We start from the raw sequence: 12182 nt of genomic DNA, 5'->3' as shown, positions 1-12182 counted from the left end.
TATATACCCTACCTACATTGAGAACCAGGTCTGACAACATTACAATTTTACTTCGACTGTCTATTTTCAAAGTTCGAGAAGAGAAGGAAAGTCAACAGGATTTATGCATATTTTCACTTTTATTTGCTCTTTCTTCCTTCCTAATATTCCAAAATTCCTCCTTGAATCATTTCATTTCTAATTAGTGAAGCTCCTTTATCCATTCTTTTAAGTTAAATTTAATTTGTTGGCTGTAGGTTTATTTCATCTGAGATTATTTGATTTACCTTAACTCTTAAAGGAGATTTTCCTTGCATATAGAAGTCTGGGTTGACAGTTCTTTTCTTTCTGTTCATCAAAAATATTGTATCACTTCCTTTAGACCTCCTGGTTTCTGATGAGAAATCTTCTGTCATTCAAATTATTTTCCCCCTATAGCTAAGGGGTTGCTTTTCTCTCACTGCTTTCAAGACATTTTTTATTTCACTAGTTTTCAGCAGTTTAATTATAACCTGTCTCAGCATGGATTATTTTCTATCCTGTTTGGTGTTTGCTTAGTTTCTTGGATCTATAGATTTTTGTTTATTCAAGTTTATTGGTTCTATCTTCTGTTCTTTCCATTCTGTGAATTAGCTCATGCATGGAACTTTTTACTGTGGTGATTATATTTCTTGGCTCTAAATTTTCCATTTAGTTTTTATATTTCCTATTTCTCTGTTGAAACTTTCTAATTTTTCATTCATTTCAAGTGTACTCTCAAATGTTTATTGGAATATTTTTATGATGGCTAATTTTAAATCTTTGTCAGATAAATTCATTCTTTTTCACCTGAGTGCAGACATTTGCTGTTCTCTTTTTTTCCTTTAGAGTAATTTGCTATTAAAATCTGACATTTGGGATATGTTATGAAAGTTCAAATCTTATTCAAATATTTTGCTTCAGTAGGTATCCTCTGACAATACTCTGATGGAGAAAGTGAGGAGTGCCAGTGGGTTATTGCTAAGTGGGTATGAAAGTCCAGGTTTGTTGCTCAGCCTCCGTTGATGTTGGGGTGGAGCCTGCTAATTGTTGCTGGATAGGAAAAAGAATTCTGGCTCCCCGTGTAGCCTCCATGGACACCATGGAAGTATGACCTCATAACCTCCAGGTGCTGGTTAAAGTTCTCCACTAGGCCTCATCTAATACAAGCAGTGAGGCAGGAGTAAGGTTCATTTTTACCTTTGGCTCCCGGTCTAGGAACCCTATGTGGTCTCTGTTGGTACCTCATCCTATGTTCTTTTGGAAAGAAAGGGAAAGATCTGAACTAAAGAATTCTTCATATTTGCAGATGATAATTGCCAACTGTAAGCAAAAAAATAAAATTAATTAATTAATTTAAAATGTTATCCTTTTGCTCTGTTGTTTATTCCCTGACCCTTCCACTCATTCTTTTAAGGTCCATTGCTCTTAACAGAGCTTTACAAATGTGAGCTACATGACTAATTGTGGAGTAGAAAAATGACATAGCTTGTAAGGAAACTGTAGGTAATAGCCAGCATATGGAGAAAATACTTAGAAAGGCAGAGAGTCTTCCTTGATACTCTGCCACCCTCCCCTATCAGGAGTAAACAATTCCAGTAGTGGAATCATTTTTGTTAGCTATAATCCATCATTGGCAGTGCAGTCAATGTGCATTATAGAAATAAAATATCTTTTGCTTTTTTAAAACTTGGAACATTTATGTGAATATTTCAAAGTTATAAAATTATGAGTTAGTTACATCAAGAGCTTACTATCTAACTAAAAAATAAGTAGACTTTATATATATTTTTTTAAATATTTTATTTATTTGACAGAGAGAGAGCGTGTGCACAGGCAGGGGGAGTAACAGGCAGAGAGAGAAGGCAAAGCAGGTTCCCGGCTGGATAGGGAGCCTAGACTTTAAAGTAGTACAATATAACAGGAGACTGTGAGTCAACAAGAGGTGGAGATGAACAAAGAAACAAACAAAGATAAGGTGGATAAGGCGGAAGTCAATCAAAGGAAACACAGAGCTGGGAAATATAAACATCATTATGTGATTTGGTACAATGAGAATATCAGAGAAAAGGTAAATATCTCTGATTCCATGAGGAATGAAATATAAAGGCCTTGTTTATGACATTTTATTTGCACAACAGAAACACCATCACTTTTGGTCTACATGAGATTCTTCTCCTGTTTTATGATTTTTTTTCTTCTTCATTAACAAAGCTCGTTCCCATTCTATACACATTCTATTTTTATCTGCTATATGTATTTGGTAATACCTGTATTATTGAATAATGTAATGCTGTTTTGTATATGTAGATATTTTCATTTCATATGTGGTGAGAAGCTATAAATGTTCTATTTCTTTGGATTTTTCACCCAAAGTTTGAGGATCTATTCGTTTTACTGTACGTCTGGTTCATTGATTGTAACTCCATCATAATACCATATTCTCTGTATCTGCCTTCTTTTCATTTATCCATTTGCATAATGTTAGACAACTAGTTTGCTTTTGTATTCTTGCCACCACACACACACACACACACACACACACACACACACAAAGACAACAATAGGCTATGCAAAAATTTCTCTGTTAAATACCCAGTAGTAGAATCTTTGGATAATAAATTATATGCATACTCAATTTCATCAAAACATGCAAGATATGTCTCATGAAAAGTTATACCAGTTTACATTGTCATAGGCAATGACTTAAGGAATTGTCTTCTTACATCCTGACCAATATAGGTACTTCCTAAATTTCCATAATTAGATGCATGTAAATATCTAATTGCTATGTTAATTTACAACTACCTGAGTAGTTATAAGATTAATCATCTTTACATATATTTGTGAGGCATTTGAATTTCTTCCCTCTTCTTTGACAATTTTTATACTCAGTTTATGTTTGTCTTTCTTATTGACTTGCATGCATCATATTTTAGATATTAAATTTTTGTCATTCTTAGAATAACTGCTACAGTTCTAGAACAATATCAACCTGTACTTATATTCTCAAAAGCTGCCCTCTTTTGAATGAAAGGCCTTAACTGATGTGTTCAATCCCTCGTTTTTCTTCATGGCATGTCTTTTGTGTGTTTTTTTGAAGATTTTATTTATTTATTTATTTGTTTATTTATTTGACAGAGAGAGAGCACAAGCAGGAATAGCAGCAGAGGGAGAGGAGGAAAGAGGCTCATGACCTGAGATCATGACCTGAACCAAAGGCAGACTCTTAACCATCTGACCACCCAGGCATCCCTATGGTATGTCTTTTCATTTAAAGAATCCTTTGCTACAAATTTCTAAGTCTTTCTCATTTTACTTTTTACATTTATGCTTTTAATTTACCTAAGTATGCTTTTTTATATGTTCAACAAATTTATCTTTCCTGCATAATGAGCTAGCTATCTCCAATTCATTGTATTTGATGTTTTCAATAAATATTTTAATGGAAAAGTAAAATACACAAATAGGCAATTGTGGAATATTTTAGAAACAAAGAGAAAACTAACATATAAGAGTGATATTTGTAAATAAAGAGGGAAATGTAGTTTATGATTCTTTTTTAGATTATTAGGTAGGTAATTTTTTTTTCTAAAGAACAAATTCTTGTCCCTTTTTTACTTACACCGTGACAGAAAAAAAAAAAAAAAATCATTATATCTTATTTTGAAATGAAGAAAAAGTTTAGAAAACAAAAATTAGTTTTAAATGATAAAAATGACAAAAATATAAATGACAAAATATAAGGTGAACTTCAAATTTGGATGATTGAAGCAAAAGTTTTTGTTGTTGTTGTTGTTGTTGTTGTTTTTAAGTTCTATCTGCATATTTTGCATGCAAGAGATGAATTTGGGATTTTATTTACTGAGATGATTACTTTGATTCTTTATTTTATTTTACTTATGTGGATCCAGACTCCAGGGAAGAGATTTTTATGTATCTATTTGAGTAAATTATCTAATACTTAAATTCATTAACTAAAGCTTAACATTCTACTTTGAGCTCAAATCCCTAAGCATATGTTAGCCTTGCTAATGGAGTTATTTACCTACACAGAACAAGCTTCAAAGTCAGAAAGTTCATAAGAATCAGAAACTTTAAATAATATAATCTAACTATATACATTATTAGAGAGGAAACTAGGATAATTCCATATGTAATCAGGTTTTTAAAAACATTTTATCTGAAAATATACAATAATGAGAAAAAGAGTATTTTGCTTCAATTATCTGAATAATTGGCTCTATTTTCCTCCTCACTTTGCTAATTTACACTTGGCCTAACACAACAGAATAAATTTATGATAATAGAATTTTGAGCAAGAAAGCAGGATTTAAGATATTTGAAGGAGTGTCATTAATTGAAATATTGTAGTCCCCAAAGAGCTAAATCTTTTCAGAGACTGAAAAGATTTTTTCTTTCATGGCATAAATACAAAAAAATTATTTTACTGCTTTGGGTAGGAGAAAATTCTTCCTCAACTTCAAAGTAAGCTCAGTCTAATGCTTCATAGAGTCAACTGGAGTGTTGTCAATTAATTAATTAAATGTGTTTCCATCATGGGACATAGTGGAGAAATCATAATGTAAAAATTTCCCTGGGCACAAATAACTCACTTGTCTGAGTTTGGAGTTTACTTGGTGATTAATAATAATTAGACTGTACTGTGTGGTCCTAGCTTACAACTATGTTTTGTTGTTGTTTTATATTAACAGTTTTATAGTGAAAAAAAATGAATAATTTCATTTTACCAGCTAGTGTTGTGGAACTATAATAATAATATTTGCTAAATGACTAATATATGAAAGCACAGTACTAATGGGAGAGGAAAAGAAAAGAAAAGGTCTCATTGCCCTCCACAGAATTTACAATCTAATGGTGGGTCCATATGGAAATAGTGGGAGGGAATGAGCAAAGGTGATGGAAAAGATAATTGCTAAAATTGTGTGTGGAATTAGCCAAGGTGGGAGCTGTAAATTTGTGTTACATTTGTGTAACATTTGTGTTGCAGTGTAACTATCAAAAAAGCCACAGCTGGGTGGTGGATGTCAGGTGGTGTAACCTTAGTTAGTCAATGAGAGTGCGAAAGTCCACTAAATAGGCCATTTTTAAATTTTGTTGCATCAGCAAAGTCCATGGTTAAATAAGTGCCCCTGCTTCTGAAAGGAAAAAAAAAAAAAAAAAAAAAAACAACGACAACAAAAGGATTTAGTGTATAATTATCTGTGCTTTGGGCAAATGTTCTACCCAGTTCGAGTATTTCCAGCAGGAGGAAAACTCAACAGAGCTCAAAAATATAAGGCCTTAAGGAATGTCTACTACACAAAAAGTTTTTTTTTGTTTTTTTTTTTTAACTGACTCCTAGAAAAGAGGGTTGAGTTGAATCTTGGTCATTTAGTCCCTCTGACATTGTGAGCCTCAGACATGAACTGTGATTTCACTTGCAATCTCTCTAGACTTCAAATCCTGTCTTTCCTTACCAATGGAGAATATATTCTCATACTGAGCATTCTCTTCGAGTTACAAGTAAGTATTCCTCAGAATTGATAATTTCCACACTGGGAACTACCAAAATGCAGTCTACCCTAGTGATTCTAAATGAAAATAGGCTGCATTCCCATCCCTTGCCTTTAGAAACTGTTAAAATAAGATTGATTGCATTGAAGTGACCTTGTCAAATTCATATCTGTGTCATAGGGAGGGAAAAAAATAAATCCAATAACTGTGGATTAAGGTACTTGTAAGTGGAAAATTTCTAAGAAAACTTGATCATAATGCTATACATTATACATGAGTCTAGCTATACTCACGATGTCTTTTTGATGTAATTTTTAATGATATCCACAAATGTTTATGACAGGGCTCTCTGACATTCCAAAACTACAGTATTTCTGCTGGTCTTTGCATTCCAGAACATTTCTTCTACTACATAGTAGGACATATTTACTATTTTCTAAAGCCATGTAAAACTAAAGACTCTCTGCTCACAATTGACTTCTTCTATTAATCCCCAGTAACAAACCATCTTCTTCAAGGTAAATCCTTTCCTGAAAGCAAAATATGCAAACTGGCAGCCCACAGTTCACATGTGATAATGCTGGCCAGCAAGCCCGGATGGCAACAATCTCTGGAGCTGAGTCACAGCTAATCCATTTATATGTAACACCTGCTCACTGGGTTTCTACCTTCCCCCCTATTTTGAATTAAATTTTGTCTCCTCTCCCCCCTCCCAAAAAAAGAAAGATATGTTCAAGTCTTAACCGCCAGTACCTGTGAACATGACCTTATTTGCAAATAAAATATATGCAGATGTAACCAGGTTAAGATGAGGTCATACTAGATTAATATAGACCCTAATTCCAATGACTTGTGTCCTTATAAAAACAGAGAGATTTGAAGATGTAGAAACATGCAGAACAAAGAAGGAGACAATGGAGACAGAGATTGGAGTGATACAGCTATAAACCAAGGAACAGCAAGTGTTACTGGTCACCATCAGAAGTTAAGAAAAGGCAGAGTTCATTCTTCCTTAGAGCTTTCAGAGGAGGAACATGACCTGGGGTGGGAAGAGGAGGAGCAACCATCTTCAGTCCAAACCAGGAATGGACCTGAATGAAGGCTGGATTGCAATTTATGCAAGGCTCAGTTGACATCTGATTTTTCCTTGGATTTAGCATTCCTTCGAGGACCTAACTCTTGGTAAGACCTGAGTACTGTCTTCTCAGCACTGAATGGCTATGAAAAACTCCTGTGGTTTCAGAGACGTAACGATTATTTTTATTAAGTTTCTGACCCTATGAAGTTTCAAAATTTAACCAACTTCTTGAGAAATACATCAGTCATATACTTAAGACCTTTTATATACCTCCACCCCTTTTAAAATTTATTTCATCTGCACAAGAGTGTCTACAGCTGTTTTCTCCCTCCAGCTGGCTTCTTTGTCCCTCAAAGTGTACCTTTTGTCTAAATAAAGCCTGGATTCTCACTCTTCTGTGCTTTAGAGAAGCTAGTAGCCTTCCCCTACTTGTCTTTCACCCCAAAAGTTAGGATCTTTTATCTGGACTGGTTTCTCATACCTCGTTACTTTTCTTTGTTCTCCTAGAAATTTTGTTTGGGTCCATTATTTCTGCTCTGAATTCATTTCTATGCCAACCTATTTGAGCCATTGTTTTGTTGTTTCTTATAAGAGATATGGGTCATTTATGAGTATTTCCCCAAACCACAGCTTACATATAGAAAATTTATCTACTACCAAAAAAAGGTACAACCATTAAAATAAATTTGTAATGGGGGAAGGACAATATTCACACATCTGTTTTTTAGCATAGATTCCAGAGTTCAAAGACAGATATCTTTGAATTTAAAGATCACTCAAAATATTGAATTTATTACTTATTTTAACCTGACTTTCAGAAAGAATTTATATTTATCTGGTAAAGAATCATTAGTGTATTTTTCCCTGTTTCTGTCTGTCCTGTCTATATAGATTTGACTTTTAGAAATATACAGAGAAAACTTGGGAGACTGTACGTGGATTAAGGCAAATTCAACCTCTGTATCTTTTCATATGCATGTATGAGTCTATTACATGTATAGTAACGACATGCATAGTGATGACATGCATAATAATGACTAAGTCTCAGGGACTTAGTGGTACCATTACTAAGTCTCAGCGACTGCACTAGGAAAGATGAAAGTGGTACCATCCCTGTCTTCTAGGTGCTCCCTATGTATTTGGAAGAAAAATCACATTAGTATATATTTTCAAAGACAGATGATTTGGGAAATAAGAAGGAAAAGCACCAGATAGACTATAGAGATGGCACAGGAAGGCTAAAGAATGGGGTCTTAGATGAGAAGATTGCTTAAACCAAGCCTAATGCATTAGTGGTTCTCCAGAGAAGGAGAACCAGTAGGATATATGATTGAAGGTAGATGATGGATGGATGGGTACGTAGGTAGAGAGATAGATATATAGATAGATAGACACATAGATAATATTATAATAAATAAATTTATTATAAGGAATTGACTCAGGTGATTATGGAAGTTGAGAAGTCTCAAGATCTATAGTCAACAAGCTGGAGACCCAGGAAAGCAGAAGGTATACTAGTTCTAGTCTGAGTCCAAAGGTCTGAGAAGACAGAGAGCTGATGGTGTAAGTTCCAGTCCAATGCAGGAGAAGACCTCTGTTCCAGCTTGAAGACAGCAAACAGAAAACTGACAGCCAGGCAAAGAAAGAGCATATCCTTCCTTAATCAGCCGTTTTGTCCATTAGAACTTTTGTCAATCTGACCTTCAGTGAATTGGAAGAGACCCCCCTCCCCAGAAGAGGGTAGGCAGTTTGCTTTACTCAGCCTACTAATTCAAATGTTAATCTCATCCAGAAACACCCTCACAGACACACCCAGAATAATTTTTAACCAAATATGTGATACCACATGTCCCAGTCCAGTTGACACATAAAATTAGCCAATACTTCAGGTTTCTCCCAAGATCTCATTTCCTGCAGTGCTTTTACAAACTATTTGGAGATTAAATCAATATAAACTGATACTAAAGACAATTTAATATGTTCCTGATTTTTCTATGTTAATCATTTCTGTAACAATAGAAATTTCACAACAAACCTTTATTCATTCTATAGTCCCATTATACATACTAGAAGTAAGAAAATTTCAAGAAAAATAAGTACTCATTATATAGAAAGTTGTTTTACTCCTCCTTTAAAGGAAAAATGTGTTATCTAGTGAAAAACAACCATAGGTATATTTTACCTGTATGTTAACTATTATTTTTACTCATCTACTACAAGCTCATAGAAATTGACTGTCTTGATAAACACTTGGTAATTAAGTCAAATATTATTAAAAATTTAGTATAGCAATTGATAAATATTAATTTACATGTGTTAATATCCTTTATGATAATTAGAAATATATACAAAATGCCATTAAAATTATTCATCTTTGTCCTAAATTATATGTTTGCTCCACAGAAATTTTATTTTCTCTGACCAAAAAAAAAAAAAAATTTACGAACCATCAGTTGTAATCTGTACTGTCATCATGAGACACTTCCATGAGTAGGATATTAATAGGAGTTCTACAGAGGAGCAGTCACCAAGTCAAATAGTAATGTGCATGTACTATTTGTATGATTTTTTGAAAGCTTTATTAATAATGAAAAAGCAATAACAGTCTATGAGTTAAAATATACGGAAATAACATGACGATGTAGCAGATAATAACCCAGAAACACTAAGTAATTCAACCCTCAAAATAAATGGTCTCTCATCATTTAAGACATGTTTCTATGCACCTGTTAAGAATGTCAAAATGTGGGGCGCCTGGGTGGCTCAGTGGTTTAAGCCTCTGCCTTCAGCTCAGGTCATGATCTCAGGATCCTGGGATTGAGCCCCACATCGGGCTCTCTGCTCAGCGGAGAGCCTGCTTCCCCCCCTCTCTCTGCCTGCCTCTCTGCCTACTTGTGATCTCTCTCTATCAAATAAATAAATAAAAATCTTTAAAAAAAAAAAAAAGAATGTCAAAATGTTAAGTGTGTAAGTTGTAAAGACATATTTGTCAGTTGGGTATTTAGAGTGTTTCTTACCAATATATTACAATTGCAGAAAAACTAAATTGAAAAATTACTCATCTGCTTGGTGACGTCTAAGTGCAAGAATGTTACATTTTCATTTACACATTGACTATAACCATTATATCATAAAGGAAATGATTCATGGAAAGGAAAATGATGACCACACCTTAAATCAAGAACAAAATTCTTCAATGACGCCAAGCCAAGGCCTCTTACTGTTCTCTTCTCTCCCTACCACCACATTTTTTTAAGGCCCATATATTTTTTTCATCTGTTGAGAGGTCCTCCTACTAGTATTTGAACCTACTAGAGAGCCATAAGTGGATTTTTAGTAGTGCTAATTTCTGCCTCTGGTTTTCCCTTCAGGTTCAGTGCAACCATTTCAGTTGAAATCACCCCTTCCTGGATTCCAGGTGTATCTAATAAAAGTACCCATGTAAACCAGCTTATCCTGTATCCCGGCAGAAAGGTCATCCCTATTCTCATGGTGGAGCAGTCACTTTACCAAAGAAAGCATCTCACCAAAAAAGAGACCACTCCTGGATACCTCCTCCGTATGAGAAAAAAGCAGGTAATCTAAGTTATGTCCTACCTCAAATCTAGGTCTAGCTCTACAGATCAGATGAACAGGTCACTGTGTACTATTGAATACAACAGGAGATCCAACAGGGAAAATTCATCAAGTATAAAACAGTGCTTTTCCTTAATGAATTACATTCTACTTAGGAACATAAAATTATAAGCTTTTAAAAATGTAAGAGGACTTGAATAGTGATTATGCTTAATAAAAGATGGGGTATAATAAGTGACTCTTAATCTCACAAAACAAACTGAGGGTTGCTGGGGGGAGGGGGGTTGGGAGAAGGGGGTGGGGTTATGGACATTGGGGAGGGTATGTGCTATGGTGAGTGCTGTGAAGTGTGTAAACCTGGTGATTCACAGACCTGTACCCCTGGGGATAAAAATATATGTTTATAAAAAATAAAAAATTTTAAAAAAAGATGGGGTATATAATAAAAATGACAAACAATTAATGAATTCTATAAAAACAATCACAGCAAAGCAGCTTCCTCTTAGGGCAGTCAGAGAAAGAATAACTACAAATGCTTGATAAGGGAGGGAATTTTTTTTTTTGAACAATTTATTTTTTTTACTCTAGAGAGAGTAAGAGTGCAGCAGGGAGTTGGGGGAGGCAGGGCAAAGGGAGAGGGAGAGAGAATCCTAAGTAAGCTCTGTCCTGAGCACAGAGTCTGAGGTGGGGCTCAATCTCATGACCCCAAGATCACTACCTGAGCCGAAGCCAAGAATGAAAAGCTAAACTGACTGCGCCATGCAGGGGCCCCGAGGAGGTGACTCGTGAAAAATTAAGTAAAAGGGCAATTTGGTAGTAATAGAGTGGGCTGTATAAATATGCCCAGAGAAGAGTTCATGGAATTTTCTGGGAAACAAAACGTTTAGTTATAAAAGCAGATGTTCTGGAATGTTAGAAAGCAGAAATGAGTGTTTAAAAGCCAGGACAAGAATGGAATTAATGTTACTGAAGATTTATCAGCACTGGAGAGGTATGATTTTTAGATTTTTGTCTCCCGGTGATTGCCTTGCATGCATGGAGAATTTGTGAATGAAGAAGATGGACCATAGCAGGGATCTGCAAACTCAGGCCTGTGGCTAAATCCAACCCGCAGCTGGTTTTGTAAATAAAATTTATTGGAACCCAACCACACTCATCCCTTCATGTATTGTTTTGAGTGCTTTTGCCACAGGTAGAATAGAATACCTGTGACAGAGACCCTGTGGCCCAAAGGCCTGAAATACTTCCTTTTCCATCAGAGAAAGTTTTCCAAGCCCTAAGGTAAAGAGAAGAAAACCGGTCTGGATGTAGATTGCTGACTAGATGGACGGATGAATGAATGACCATATAAAATGGATGCTATGATGATATGATATGATATAGTGTAAAAGCAGAGTTTCTGAGGGAAACTGTGAATCTGAGTCCAATTAAATTGAAGTTTATAGATAAGAAAGTAACACTAGCAAAATCAGATCTTATATTTATTAAGCATTGCCCAGTGCAAGTCTGGGTCCTTGTGAAAATATATATAATAAATGGAATATAGTTCTTTCCTTGGAGAAACTTCATTTCTAATAAGAAACACGTCTTGGTTTAATTAAAAAGAATGGCTTATAACAAAATATAATAAAATTCTAAATATTTGGTACAAACACTAAGTGCTTTGGAACTTCTAAAAAAAATATGTAGCTAAGGCTTTGGTCACCAAAGGAAAACAAAAATAGGAAGCTGGGAAAACAAAGTGCTTAAAAATACTTCAGGCTCTGCTCCAATGTGAGTATCATGTGCTGTGTTACCTAAAATGCTTGCTTGGACCAATTAGAATCATGTAAATTGCTTTTAAGCAAAGTAACCAAGTCTAAATAACTTATGAAAACTGCTCCAGGTGGAATATTTTGTTTCTTAAGTTCATATCATCAACATTTCTTAGTCTTTTATGTGTTTTCCTGGCAGGTCCACAGGGGAACATGGCTTCTAGATACAGTAGTTTGCAAGCCCAGATTGTTTAGTGCTA

The sequence above is a fragment of the Mustela putorius genome, unplaced genomic scaffold (assembly GCF_011764305.1).
Source record: "Mustela putorius furo isolate JIRA1106 unplaced genomic scaffold, ASM1176430v1.1 tig00000407_pilon_pilon_pilon, whole genome shotgun sequence".
Taxonomy (NCBI): domain Eukaryota; kingdom Metazoa; phylum Chordata; class Mammalia; order Carnivora; family Mustelidae; genus Mustela; species Mustela putorius.
This window is presented reverse-complemented; position numbering follows the sequence as displayed.